This window comes from Hemicordylus capensis, chromosome 4, assembly GCF_027244095.1.
Source record: "Hemicordylus capensis ecotype Gifberg chromosome 4, rHemCap1.1.pri, whole genome shotgun sequence".
NCBI classification, from domain to species: Eukaryota; Metazoa; Chordata; class Lepidosauria; order Squamata; family Cordylidae; genus Hemicordylus; species Hemicordylus capensis.
In genome coordinates, this window is record NC_069660.1 from 114093427 (window position 1) to 114108719 (window position 15293).

The following is a 15293-nucleotide window of genomic DNA, read 5'->3' on the forward strand; positions in this document are numbered from 1 at the left end:
TTATTTTGACTGTCTTTTAGACAGTGCCAATTGTCAACTGCTATGTGCCAACTACACCCCACTCCCACCCGCAAGGCAGTGAGGTACTACTCAGTTTAAGTTAAGTGCCCAATGGGTAGAGGCTACCACCCAAATTGCAGAGGAATTGGGCAAAGGGCTGGTTTTTGGTGAATTGTTGAAGTTTTCCATAAGAAATCATGTAGGTTTCAGCAGCCCCATAACTGCACTTGGGGGGTGCTGGGGTGGCCCAGAGTGAGTGGTGGTGTAGTGAACAGAGGGTGCCAGCCACCCCCATGGGTTTCTAGCCCATGGGGTTCAGGGTTCTGTTGTTTCTGAGGTGTTCTGAGTGTAGTTCTCTGGTAGCAAATGAGATTTTCAAAAAACCCATGAATCCACTCTCATTTGCTACCATAGAATCTACACTCAGACCACCTCAGAAACAACAGAACCCTGTACCCCATGGGTTAGCAACCCCATGGGAGTGGCTGGCACTCTATGTGCACTACACCACCACTCACTCTGGGCCACCCCAGTGCCCTCCAAGTGCACTTATGGGGCTGCTGAAAGCTCCATTATACCTTATAGGGAAAAACCTTAAAGATGAGTAAACTTCAACTATTCACCAAAAACCAGCCCTTTGCCCAATGCCTCTGCAATTTTGGTGGTAGCCTCCACCCATTAGGCACTACCACCTCACTACACTCTTTCACCCCAGATCCCACTTTATGCCCCAAATCTGCCTCAAAGACACTAAACCTTCAACTATTCACCAAAAACTAGCCCTTTGCCCAATCCCTCTGCAATTAGAGGACCAGCGTGGCGTAGTGGTTAGAGTGCTGGACTAGGACTGGGGAGACCTGAGTTCAAATCCCCATTCAGCCATGAAACTAGCTGGGTGACTCTGGGCCAGTCACTTCTCTCTCAGCCTAACCTACTTCACAGGGTTGTTGTGAAAGAGAAACTCAAGTATGTAGTACACCGCTCTGGGCTCCTTGGAGGAAGAGCGGGATATAAATGTAATAATTATAATTATAATTATTATTATTATTATTATTATTTGGGTGGTAGCCTCCACCCATTAGGCACTACCACCTCACCACACTCTTCCACCCCAGATCCCACTTTATGCCCCAAATCTGCCCCAAAGACACTAAACCTTCAACAATTCACCAAAAACCAGCCCTTTGTCCAATTCCTCTGCAATTTGGGTGGTAGCCTCCACCCATTAGACACATAACTTAAACTGAGTAGTACCTCACTGCCTTGCGGGTGGGAGTGGTGTGTAGTTGGCACATGGCAGTTGACAATTGGCACTGACTAAAAGACAGTCAAAATGAATAGAAGAAATGAAGGTGTGTAATGAATCCTCATAAGGATTCATTGAGTGAAAGTTATTATACACCAAAGAATCTGAACACTTAAAAAATAGTGACCACACATTTTGCTCCATAACACCACTTCTATAAGGGCTAGAGCTTAGCTTCTTTTTTTAAATGAAAGCTGGGAAATTGGGGAAATTAATAGGACAGATCCAAAACCCGAATCGATTTGATTCAGATCAGCCGCGATTCGGATCCGAATAGAATTTGGGGTGATTCGGATGGGTCAGATTCGGATCCAAATCGAATCAGGGCTGTTTCGATTCGGTTACAAATCGAAACACAGAAAATCCGAATTGCACACCCCTACCAGAAACTACAGATGGTCCAGAATGTGGCAGCCAGGTTGGTCTCTGGGTCATCTAGGAGAGACCATATTACTCCTGTGTTGAAAGAACTATACTGGCTGCCAATATGTTTCAGGGCAAAATACAAGCTGCTGCTTATTACCTATAAAGCCCTAAACAGCTTAGGCCCTGGGTATTTAAAAGAATAACTTCTTCACTATGAGCCCCACCGCCTGTTAAGATCATCTGGAGAGATCGACTGTCGTTGCTGCCAACCCGTTTGGTGGTTACTTGGGAATGGGCCCTCTCCGTTGCTGCCCCTGGACTCTGGAATGCACTCCCTGTTGAAATTAAGAGTGTCCCCATGTCTGGCAAATATTTAAAAGGCACTGAAGAAACATTTATTCACCCAGGCTTTTAATTCAATGTATGGTTTTAATTTCTAATTTTGGTTTTAAATTATTTTAATAATAATGATTTTAATGTTTAAATGATTTTAATTGTTTTAATGTTTTAAATGATTTCAATTGCAAACCACGCAAAGACACAAGTTTGGGGTGGTATAAAAATGTGTTAATTCAATAATTAATTAATTAATAACTCCTGAATATCTGGGTAGAAAGCTGGAATGTCCAGGATAGAACTAGTATGAAACACATACATATTTGTAGTGTAGATAGGTACCCACCAGCTACATCTCTCCACAGTACTAAAAGATTACACTTTGCCCCTACCTCTGCAGGTGGCAATTATGACATCACCTGAGCTTTCTCTATTATGATAGGTTCATTGTCTCCTTGGTGATGGCTGAAACTTATAGGCCAGGATCAATGATGGAGAGGATGCAGGAGGAGAAGCAGCAGCATCTCATTGGGGCAACTTGCTTCTCCTCCTCCTATCCCAAGAATATAAGGAATAATCATGGCAAAGCAGGTGTGTTCCTTTTAGATATACAAATGAGCAGTAAGGCTGTCAGGAAAGAAGTAATTTTCTGTTCTATAACAGGAATTTGTAATGGATGGATGCAATTTGAAACCAAACAATCCAGCAGATGAGGCAAGTATTTCAGCATCTCCAAATGCCCAATTCTTTCACTCCCCCCGCCTTTTTTGGCTCTGTAAATAACCTTTAGCCACCTAATGGTGCAGTGGGGAAATGACTTGCCTAGCAAGCCAGAGGATGCTGTTCTGAATCCCCATTGATATGTTTCCCAGACTATGAAAAACACTTTTATCGGGCAGCAGCAATATAGGAAGATGCTGAAAGGCATCATCTCATACTGTAAGGGAGGAGGCAATGGTAAACCCCTCCTGTATTCTACCTGTATTCCTGTATTCTACCTGTATTCTGTGGTTGCTAGGAGTCAACACCGACTTGACGGCACACTTTACTTCAAATAACCTTTGCCAAGGCTTAATTCTAGAGATGGTCGGGGGAAAGATACTATATTTCCTGGAAATAGGTCAATTCGGATAGGAAACTACAGACAAATAGACAACAATAAGAAAAACTTTGTTTTGGGAATCATCTGGAAAAGCTAAAAAAAAAATCATAGATTCCACCAGGTTTAAGAAAATGAACTCATAACAAAAATGATGAAGCAAGGTAAGGGATGATGCAAGGTGAGGAACATAACTATTTGCACTGCTTCTGAAGAAGGGAAGTGGAAAACTTCTGATATTAACATCAGCAACTCAGAGGTAAGTGCTTTATTGCTTAAGAAAGCAGCCATTTGGTTTCTTTTCCTACAGAATGAGAGGCAGCCATTAAAATGTGCATTTCAATAACCATTTATTAGCAGGAAATGGTTTGGCTTGAAATACATGGTTTTCAATCAGTTTAAGAAAGCAACAATCTCATAACAAAAATTCTGATGATATATATAATAATTATATTATATATTATTATATATTATATTATATACAATATTATATATTGTTTGGATATAGGTTCACTTGTTGATTTTTAATTCAATTATTTTTCAGAGTTTTAAAGACTGTTTAAAAGTGTCATATCTGCTTTGTTTTGTTTCATGGAAGAAAGTTATAAAAGGTTTTGGAGTTAAATCCACCACTCTGTCCACCTTTCAAGCCTCATTTGGATAAAACTACTCCTTATCTTGATATAAAAGGAGTAGAACTCAAATTTTTAGCCACATAATGGCACAGCGGGGAAGTAACTTGTCTAGGGAGCAAGAGGTTACTCGTTCGAATCCCCGCTGGTATGTTTCCCAGACTATGGGAAACATAAAGTTTCCCAGACTATAGGAAACATACCCAAACTATGGGAAACACCTATATTGGGCAGCAGCGATATAGGAATATGCTGAAAGCCATCAGCTCACACTTCATGGGAGATGGCAATGGTAAACCCCTCCTGTATTCTACCAAAGACAACCACAAGGCTCTTTTGTCATCAGGCGTCGACACTAGGGATGTGCGAACCGGTTCGGATCCGAACCGGTTCGGGTCCGAACCGGTTCCGGTTCGGAGGTTCGGATCGAACCGAACCACCCCGGTTCGGTTCGAATCCGAACCGAACTGGGGGTGGTTCGTTTCGAACCAGTTCGGACCGGTTCGGATCGGTTTGGAAAGCTGAAAATTGGTCAGATGGTAGCTGGCACCCAGGGGTACCTGTCACCCAAACCCCAAAGCAATTGGACACTCGTACGATTTTTTATGAATTTTTGAAAAATATTTTTATTTTTCTCTCATAGGATATAATGGGACCCGAACCAGGCCATTATTCCTTATTGTGGAGCACTCATGGGTGCCAACAACCATGCAAACCCTGAAGCAATCAGACACCCCTATGATTTTTTATGAATATTTGAAATATTTTTAATTATTTTTCTCATTGAGTATAATGGGACCCGAACCAGTCCATATCCCCTGTTGTGGAGGACCTAGGAGCACAAAAGCAGGGTGGGTGGTAGACAGGCATGGGTGCCTACCACCCAAAAAATCTCAAGGCAATTGGACACTCCTCTGATTATTGGTGAATTGTTAAGTGTTTTTGAATTCCTCATAGAGAATAATTAGGATTGCAGCAAATGTATAGCTTCACGTCGGGGGGAAAGGGGTGTCGTAGAGTGCAGTGTGGTGGGTGGTAGTTCCTAGGGTGGGCAAGGAAGCTATCAGAATTATTTGAAAGGAATTGGGCAAAGAGGTGATTTTTAAGTGATTTTTGAAGTTTACGCGTCTTTAAGGTTTTTCCTCATAATAAGTTATAATGGAGCTTTCAGCAGCCCTATAAGTGCACATGGGGGTGCTGGGGTGGCCCAGAGCAAGTGGTGGTGTAGTGCACATAGGGTGCCAACCACCCCCATGGGTTTCTAACCCATGGGGTACAGGGATCTCTGGTAGGGGCACCCCCATGGGTACAGGGTTCTCTTGTTTCTGAGGTATTGAGTGTGGATTCTATGATAGCAAATGAGATTTTCAATGAGACACCATCAATCCACTCTAATACGCTATCATAGAATCCACACTCCGCCTCCTGCTTCTTCTCTGTGTGTGTGCTTAGTAGGGGTGTGCAATTTGGGATTTCAGGTGATTTGGCTCGGACCTGAACCGAATCACCCCTGTTCTGTTTTGTGCCCGAATCTGGGTCACCCGAATCACCCTTGATTTGGTTTGGATTCGGATTTAATCCAAATCTGAATCCGAATCGATTCGGGGGGGTAAAAAGGGGCCCAGGGGCAAAATTTTGGGGTGGGGTGGTAGTGCCCAATGGTTAGAGTCTACCACCCCAATTTCAGGGGGATTGGGCAAAGGGCTGATTTTTGGTGAATTTTTAAAGTTTTAGTGACTTTGGGGCAGTTTGGGGGCATAGCATGGGATCTGGGCAAAAGGAGTGGGGTGGGGTGGTAGTGCCTAATGGGTGCAGGCTACCACCCCAATTTCAGGGGGATTGGGCAAAGGGCTGATTTTTGGTAAATTTCTGAAAATTTCATATCTTTGGGGCATATTGGGGCATATTGGGGCAGAAAGTGGGGCCTGGGGCAGAATAGTGGGGTGTGATGGTAGTGCCTAATGGGTGGAGGCTACCACCCCAATTTCAGGGGGTTTGGACAAAGGGGTGATTTTTTGAGAATTTTTGAAGTTTTAGTGACTTTGGGGCAGTTTGGGGGCAGAAAGTGGATCTGCCCCAAAATAGTGGGGTGGGGTGGTAGTGCCTAATGGGTGGAGGCTACCACCCCAATTTCAGGGGGATTGGGCAGAGGGCTGATTTTTTGAGAATTTTTGAAGTTTGGGTGTCTTTGGGGCAGATTGGGGGCAGAAAGTGGATCTGCCCCAAAGGAGTGGGGTGGGCTGGTAGATAGTGCCTAATGGGTGGAGGCTACCACCCATCCCCAATTTAAGAGTGATTGGGCAGAGGGGTGAATTATGGTGAATTTATTTGTATGAGGTTTGTCTTCATAAGGTGAAGTGTGCTAAATTGATTACTTCCTCATATTATTCATAGTAAAGGAAAGTGTGAAAAAGTGAAAGTGGGGTCATGAGAGTTGTTTAATTGAAAAATATCTCATTTGCTATGATAGAATGAGAATTCACACCTTTTCTATTCACCATAATTCACCCCTCTGCCCAATCACTCTTAAATTGGGGATGGGTGGTAGCCTCCACCCATTAGGCACTATCTACCAGCCCACCCCACTCCTTTGGGGCAGATCCACTTTCTGACCCCATTCTGCCCCAAAGACACCCAAACTTCAAAAATTCTAAAAAAATCAGCCCTCTGCCCAATCCCCCTGAAATTGGGGTGGTAGCCTCCACCCATTAGGCACTACCAACCCACCCCACTATTTTGGGGCAGATCCACTTTCTGCCCCCAAACTGCCCCAAAGTCACTAAAACTTCAAAAATTCTCAAAAAATCACCCCTTTGTCCAAACCCCCTGAAATTGGGGTGGTAGCCTCCACCCATTAGGCACTACCACCACACCCCACTATTCTGCCCCAGACCCCACTTTCTGCCCCAATATGCCCCAATCTGCCCCAAAGACATGAAATTTTCAGAAATTTACCAAAAATCAGCCCTTTGCCCAATCCCCCTGAAATTGGGGTGGTAGCCTGCACCCATTAGGCACTACCACCCCACCCCACTCCTTTTGCCCAGATCCCATGCTATGCCCCCGAACTGCCCCAAAGTCACTAAAACTTTAAAAAATCGCCAAAAATCAGAGGAAGGTCCAATCGACTTGAAATTTGGGTGGCAGGTAGAACTCAAGGTCCCCTTTCAAACCAGCTATTTTTTGAGATCCGAACCGGTTCGGTTCGGATCCGAACCGGTTCGGATCCGAACCGAACCGGGGGGGTGGTTCGGCAAAACCAAAACCGAACCACCCTGGTCTGGTTCGGACCCGGTTCGGATCCGAACCGAACCGGGAGAACCGGTTTTATGCACATCCCTAGTCGACACCAACTCGACGGCACAACCTTGCCTTTACTCCAATTTTTGCACTCCATGTTATAACTACAGAATGGATGGGCATAAAGTTTTCAAAATTCATATGGGATTAGCATATTAAATGTGTAGAAGTTCAAGACATCAGACCAGTTGTTGATTTTTTTAAAAAACCCATTAAAAATCAACAGGTGGAGTGATCTTCTTGAACGTCCAGACATTTATTGCAATAAACATGTAGAAAAACCATGTGAAATTTTAGAGCTTTCTGCCCAGCCACTTGGGAGTTATTAGCATAAAAAGGTAAAGTGCCGTTGAGTAGGTGTTGACTCCTGGTGACCACAGAGCCCTGCGGTTGTCTTTGGTAGAATACAGGACGGGTTTACCATTGCCATCTCCCACACAGTATGAGATTATGCCTTTCAGCATCTTTCTATATCACTGTTGCTCGATAAAAGTGTTTCACATAGTCTGGGAAACATACCAGCAGGGATTCGAACTGGCAACCTCGGGGTTGCTAGTCAAGTCACTTCTCCACTGCCCCCTTAGGTGGATCTTCTATGGGAAAATTATGATTTAAATCAGAAATTCAGGTGTGGCCCCTCCTAGTGGTGGCTTGTAGTCATTGCACATGTTTGCTCAATTGTAGATCCACCCCTGAATAGGGCTATGAGTTGTACATACTTTATATACATACAACCCACTCCCCTCCTTGTACAGCATTTACCCACTTGGTTTTGAGCTGTTAAAAACTCAGATACCATAGAAAAGAGGGAAATGGCATAATGACAAAAAAATGAAACTAAGTTCAGAGATCCCCTTTATAGAAACATGCATGTGTACACATTGGTGCTTTTTCATGGTTTGAAAATAGCCTACTTCCGATGTTATAAATTGTAAGCATGGGTACTCATCATGAGGGGTAAAGCAGGGAGGAAGTCTGGCCTCCCGCTGTCACTCACCTCCATGCCCAACAACCACATGCTGCCCCATTCAGACAAACAGTGCCTTAAGCATGGTGGTTGGGCATGTGGGGTGAATGACAGCAGGGAACTCAATTTAATTTATCCAGTGCAAGATTAGAAATAATACTTGGTTACCATGTTCCAGGATAAAATTAAAATACCACTCTGCAATCAAGATATATCATATGGCACTAAATATCTTATGTTCTTCTACATAGTCATACATTTTTTTTAAAAAAAATGTTTGCTATCTTTAACATGGAACTGTTTCCTATTTCTTACAAAACCCAGTTAGTATCAACATATTTGAGACATATTTATAATAGAGAAAATCATGTTAAAGCTAATCATGTATGTTTAAATTGGCCCCCTTTGTAGAATTTATTATTATTATTATTATTACATTTATATCCCGCTCTTCCTCCAAGGAGCCCAGAGCGGTGTACTACATACTTAAGTTTCTCTTTCACAACAACCCTGTGAAGTAGGTTAGGCTGAGAGAGAAGTGACTGGCCCAGAGTCACCCAGCTAGTTTCATGGCTGAATGGGGATTTGAACTCAGGTCTCCCCGGTCCTAGTCCAGCACTCTAACCACTACACCAGGCTGACTGTATGCTCACGCCTCCTGTAATAACCCCCCATTGCACACTATTCCCCCTATTTCACATCTAAACACCCTATTGAACATCTATTTCTAATGTAAGGCCAGAACTAACACCTAGAAATCATTTATAGCAATCTATAGTTGTAATTCAATATGATTTAATATTGTATTATTAAAGTCTAGACTGTCTTTCTGTTAATTTTTTTAAAAAACCCAAACCAAAAAGCAGTATATTACAATGGAACCTTTTGCCTGTTCCTCATATTCTCCATCTTTAAAATTACATGCAAGCTTATTTGCTGTGCTGTATGGATATTAGTATGTAGTATTACCTATAGAGTACTGTAGATTTTGTCACTATTGCTATAGCAAAGCTGTCAGTGAGAGACAGATCTGTGATGTATTAACTAATGACCATACAATGAAAGGTGTCTTCTGGGAACTGTAATAAAGACATCAGTTCAGTATGAACCTTTACAATAGGTATGTCTGAGAAAGGGTAAATTAACTGCCCTTGCATTAGAGTCTATTATCAACTTGTCAGGTAATTATTATGCTCGCTGTCTTAAATCTTTAAGAGGAAGTATCTTTCCTGTCGCTTAATAGCAGTTGCCTTCCACTCCCCATACACCATTCTAGTGTTAGTGATAGTATAACACCCAGTCAGGCCTTAAACATGCAATTTAAGTCAAAGATAATTTAAATCTAATTACAGGAATTCCATAGTGCTAGACAATGTGGATTGTTCATATTTTAGATGAAATTATTATTGCTGAGTTGAGTAACATAATAGAAGGGAACTATGTTCAAAAGTACCTTTTGTCAATCAAAGCAAAACCCCTTTGTACTCTTTTATACTCTCTTGTTCCTATACAAGCAACGGGCTAACTACATGTTATGTGCAAACAGAGCTTGTAACAGAGTTTCAACACCAGCTTTTTAAAATGTAAAACCGCTTAGAGGGATTTGAGTGGAGACGCAGTGGGGGGAAAGGGGTGTTGTTCCCTGACTGCTCTTTCTTTGTTCCACATTTCTTGCAGCTACATTTCCTTCTACAAGTTTCCAAGTGGAGGTCAACAGCTTGGGGAGCCCAGCACATCATATTTGGGTCTAACATTACTAATCTATGTCTTCCAACTATAAATGCTAGTTGAGAATTGTGAATAACATGAATTGTTTGTTTGTGAAATGTGGTGTTTTCCCCTGATCCAGATACCAAATGGCATCAGATTCCTGCGAAAAGAGAGAGGACCTGCACTGCTTCTGCAATCTGCATAGAAGGGGGAGATATGGGTCATTAGGGGAGGGGAGCTCGTCTTGGAGCAGGAAGCATGGATTGTGCCCATTGCTAAGCAGGGTCCTTGTTTGTATTTGGATGGTTGACTGCATGTGAGTGCTGTAAGATGTTGCCCTTAGTGGATGGGGCCATAGCTCAGTGGACGAGCAAGAAGATCCCAGGTTCACTTCTGTTCCCGGCTTCTCCAGGAAGTTTTTCACACTGGGTTTTTAAAGCCCTTTAACTCACATCTCCGGCGGAATGGAAGTGGGTGTGTTCACATATCGGCCAGATTTACCCCAAAGTCCCTGCGAGTTATCGGATGGCAGTTCACACACAATTTTGGTTTTTCACAGCACATTAGAGTGTAGCCTGATTTATATCTGGGGTTTAAAAAAAAATCCACCATTTCAGTCAGTTTTTGGGGACAGCTTTGAGTTCATAGTAATGCCTCCCACTAAACACATGGTAAAGCTTGTTGTGTGTAAAAGTCCCAGGTAATGCTGGGAAAGACTCCTGTCTGAAATCCTGGAGAGTGAGTGCCCATCAGTGTAGAGTCAGTGCTGAGCTAGATGGACCAATGGCCAGACTCCGTATAAGTCAGCTTCCTATGTTCCCATAGAAACAGATTTGATTTGTTCTTCTTCAGGAGTTGGCATATCCTCCCTAAATGCCTGCCTGGAAGCAGTAATGGGCTGGATGAGGGAGAATAAACTGAAGCTGAATCGAGATAAGACGGAGGTACTTATTGTGCGGGGTCGGAACTCTAGAGACGTTTTTGATCTGCCTGTTCTAGACAGGGTCACACTTCCCCGAAAGGAACAGGTTCGCAGTCTGGGAGTACTTCTGGATCAACGTCTCTCCTTGGTTTCTCAGGTGGAGGCGGTGGCCAGGGGTGCTTTCTATCAGCTTCGGCTGATATGCCAGCTGTGCCCGTTTCTCAAGATCAATGACCTCAAAACTGTGGTACATCTGCTGGTAACCTCCAGACTGGACTTCTGTAATGCGCTCTACGCGGGGCTGCCTTTGTACGTAGTCCGGAAACTTCAGTTGGTTCAGAATGAGGCAGCCAGGTTGGTCTCTGGGTCATCTCGGAGAGACCACATTACTCCTTTGTTGATGGAGTTACACTGGCTGCCAATAGGTTTCTGGGCAAAATACAAAGTGCTAGTCATAACTTATAAAGCCCTAAACGGCTTAGGCCCTGGGTATTTAAGAGAGAGTCTTCTTCACTATGAGCCCCACTGGCCGCTGAGATCACATGAAGAGGTCCGTCTCCAGTTGCCACCAACTCGTTTGGTGGCTACACAGAGACAGGCCTTCTCGGCTGCTGCCCCGAGATTGTGGAATGTGCTCCCTGCTGAGATACAATCCTCCCCATCTCTGGCAATTTTCAGAAAACACCTGAAAACACATCTCTTCAACCAGGCTTTCTCAGCTTTTTAAAACTTGTTTTTAAATTGTTCTGATTATTTAATTGTTGTTTTATGATGTTTTTAATTGTTAATCATTGTTTTATGCTTATAATTTTTGTTTAATTATTAATTGATTTTAATGGTGTTTTAATGTAAACCACCCTGAGCCTTTTGGAAGGGCGGTATAAAAGTTTTAATAACAAATAAATAAATAAATAAATAAATAAATAAATAAATAAATAAATAAATAAATAAATAAATTTGGGAGATTCATAATTGAATATTGCCATATTGGAAGCTCCCTCCTGCCTCAGCTTTCCCCAGCTTTTTTTTTAAACTAGAAAGCAGCTGAGGGGCTTCAGTTTTTATCAGAGCCATGACATTGGGTGGAGTGATGCTAACCTATCTCCTGCACTGCTTTGCACATTTAAATTGCCAGCAACAAAGAGTTGAAGAGCAGCTGTAAATTTGCACAATCACATAGACATGACAGCTGTCAGGATTGGTCTTCCTTTTTATTGGTGTCCCCAAAACATTCCAATATAGATTTATTTAACAGAATATTTAAATCCTCTATGAACCAGCTCAATAAAACAGCAATGAATTTGCTATGAGTCCTCCTGCAGAAAGAAATACTGATACTAATACTTTGCCTCTATATTTATCCACTGGAGGTCAGCTTTGGGGAGTAGAGGGCGATTTAAATCCAGAAATTGGTGCAGGGAAAAGTTTGAGCCCTCCTAGCACAGCTGCTATGTTCCAAAGTGTTGCTTCGTGTGTGTGTGTGTGTGTGTGTGTGTGTGTGTGTGTGTGTGTAGGAAATGTTGGGAGATACACTCATAGATCTGCACCTTCATCTTTTGCACCACATCTGTTCCAGGCTCCAGCCTGAGGTATCATTGTTGCATGCCTTGATGTTTCAGGCTTGCTGTTGAGGTAGACAGCCTCAGCCAGAGATGATGGATCATGAAAATGAAAGAAGTGGTTTTTAAGAGATGACAGACAATATCCTGACTAGGAATGTGCAGAACGGTTTGCAGTTGGAAAGTTCCAATCGTGAACTGGCCGTTTTGAGTATTCCCCACTCAGAACAGAATGCTCTTAAAATGAGGGGCATGTTCTGAGCTCAGAACGGAACAATCCCGTTTCAACTCGGAACACTCTAAATGTTCCAAGCACCATTTTGGGCTCCAAAATGGCACTCTTCTGGTTTCTGCACACCCACAGCAGCCATTTGTGTGGTCAGCAGCGCCATGCAAATGGCTGCCATGTGTGTGCAGAGGCCAGAAGAGTGCCATTTTAGAGTCCAAAATGGCGCTCAGAGTGTTCTGAGTCGGAATGGGTTCATTCTGTCGGAACAACTGGCTCAACCAGTTGTTCTGGTGGAATGTTCCACAGATTTTGTGTTCTGTTCCAAGCTTGGAACGGAATGCAAAATCCATCCCACCTTGCCCAGATAGAGACAGTACAATATAAGTTTCTAAGCTCAATCATGCAAGCCCCTAAATGTGTCTCTAATACAGCATAAAGTCTGGAACTGGGAGTCATGCGAGTGGAAACCCTAGTGTGGATTACTACCCTTAACTACTGGCTGAAGGTGGTATTCTCACCAATGGGCCTGGCCCCACTGATGCTTGAAGATAGTTTTCAGACACTGTGGAAATCAGCTGTTAAAGAAAAGCTGACCTCTTTGCTGTAAAGCAAAGAATATTGAACATGGAATGGCAACAGAAGATAAGCAAGGCCCCCAAATGACTCAAATTATGGAGACATGCTTTTTGCACCAAGCCAGCTGATTATTGTCAAGCCCTAATAATTTCCAAATATCGTAGAGCATTTGCACTGGCCCGCTTTGATGTGTTGCCCTCAGCGGTATTATATGGCAGATATGGTGGGATCCTCTACTCTGAACGTTACTGTCCATGTATCATACAGGCCATAGAGGATGTGGGTCATGTTTTATTATACTGTAATTTTTATAGGGATTAACGTGAATCTTTAATTTTACCCTTGATTAAGTATCTACCTGGCAGTGGAGATGAAGCATATATTTTATTTCTCTTATCAGACCATCAAGCCCACATAAGCCCACGTTACACATAACGTGGCTAAGTTTTGTGTAATAGCAATGAATATATGACAACACCTAATGACTAATGTAGCGGAATAAGTTACTATGTCACTGTATATTCGTAAAGCTATGTTGTTGCTATATTGTGTGCGTATGACACCGTGCTTTTCCCTTCATGCTTCTGTACTGGTCAAATACCGTAATAAACTTTATCTATCTATCTAAAATCCATCCCATGCACATACCTTATCCAGATTCATCAGTGCTAGCACAAGGATACTGTGCTGTCATGCTTGCTACCTGTGCAAATTCTGGAGCTAGCTTCCAGATTAGTGTTGTCCTTGCGCAAACATGTTTGCATTTCTGCAACAAGGTGTGCTACCTGTGGCATGCCTCATATGTTTTGTTGGAAACTTAGTGCAGTTCCTAAAATGCCCATGATTTAAATATCTTCTTGCACAAGCACAATTTTGTTGCACCAGCACAGCATTAGGATGTCCACTGTCATTTATGTATCACTTTTGGAAGAGTTTATGCCCTTTGTATACATTAGCCTCAAGTAGTTTAAGACTAGGAATTTCCCATCAAAATCCAGTTGATCACTCTTTCTCCTGCTTTTCCCCACCCTACTAATCAGTCATTCACAGCTGGGGGTGGCACACATGAAGAAAGCAGAGGATTCAGTTGCACTCAGGTACAGCTTAAGACACGTGGAACAAGAAAAACGACATCCGTTGCATTCTCTTGGACCCACTGCAGGTGATAGTAGCATAAAGTGGTATGGCTGTTACTGAACCAACTAAAATGTATCAATACAATGTTTTTGGCTACCACATGCTAACTGTACCAGAACCCCTTTCTTAACAATAAAAGGGACAAGCACACCATGCACAGGCATTAATTAGCATTTGTATATGTGCTTCCATGACACACACGTGCACAGTGCATGAATTAACTCATACCTGCTCCTAGCCCAATTGTATGGTATTCAGTTCTAGGTCTTCCATATGTCTTAAACACTGAAGAGGCCATAGACCTGCAGAATATTGTGCAGGTGTGTATCTCTTGTGCAGGTGATATACACTGTATATTGTGCAGGAGTATATCTCTTAATAGTTTTGCAAGTTGTGGTTAGCATTCTTAATTGTTTGTTGTTTATAGACAATTTCCTTCCTGGCAATTGTTTAGAATATTCTGTATAATTCGTATAAACGACATGTGAAGGAAGGAATTCTTTTACTTCCCTTCCTAACAAATAATCCTCTTTCATCTGTTTCCACAATTATGACTTTGGAGAAGCCCCCCTAGGATGAAAAATAAGCAGCAATTTTACAATGCTGCATGACATTTGTTTTTCTTCTTTTTAATTGAGCACAGGAGATTATTTAGCTCCCTGACATTTTATACAAGGCATGTATATTTTACATCTACTGTAGTTGTAAAGGTCTGCCACATACTTAAGGAGATGATAGCTAGCTTCTGCTAACACATATTTTTGTAGGTTTACTTCCACACCTTCACAAAATGTAAAAACATCAGCAATAATTCATAGTTTAAACAGAATACATTACCTGGTTGATGTTGGATTGGGCCCAACATTTTTTATTTTTAACGTCCACACTCCAGTTTATTTTCTAAACACCTGCACAGTTGTTTTTCAGTCTTCCAGTGAGTACTCTGCTTTTCCAGTGAAGGGGCCGGTGGCTAAAATGTTATAGTTGCTCTTGTACAAAATGTATGTTTTCCCTGGGGGATTACAAAAGGTATAATTTCATCATTTCAACTCATGATTTCTAGTGCTAAAACTGCTTGAATTTATGCCTACAATTTATGGTATTGCATGAACCCTGGAAGGAATTATAGTTTTATAATACCTATTGAGACACAT

The 15293-nt window shown here is 42.3% G+C and overlaps 1 long non-coding RNA gene across 1 annotated transcript in view; it reads right to left on the reverse strand.

Annotated features, from left to right (window-relative positions):
- Positions 1–14664: 14664 nt before the first annotated feature.
- LOC128325389 (uncharacterized) overlaps positions 14665–15293 on the reverse strand; it is a 28706-nt gene continuing 28077 nt past the window's right edge. The window contains exon 4 of the long non-coding RNA XR_008307417.1: positions 14665–15151. This is a non-coding gene — a long non-coding RNA (uncharacterized LOC128325389). The remainder of the gene's footprint in view (positions 15152–15293) is intronic.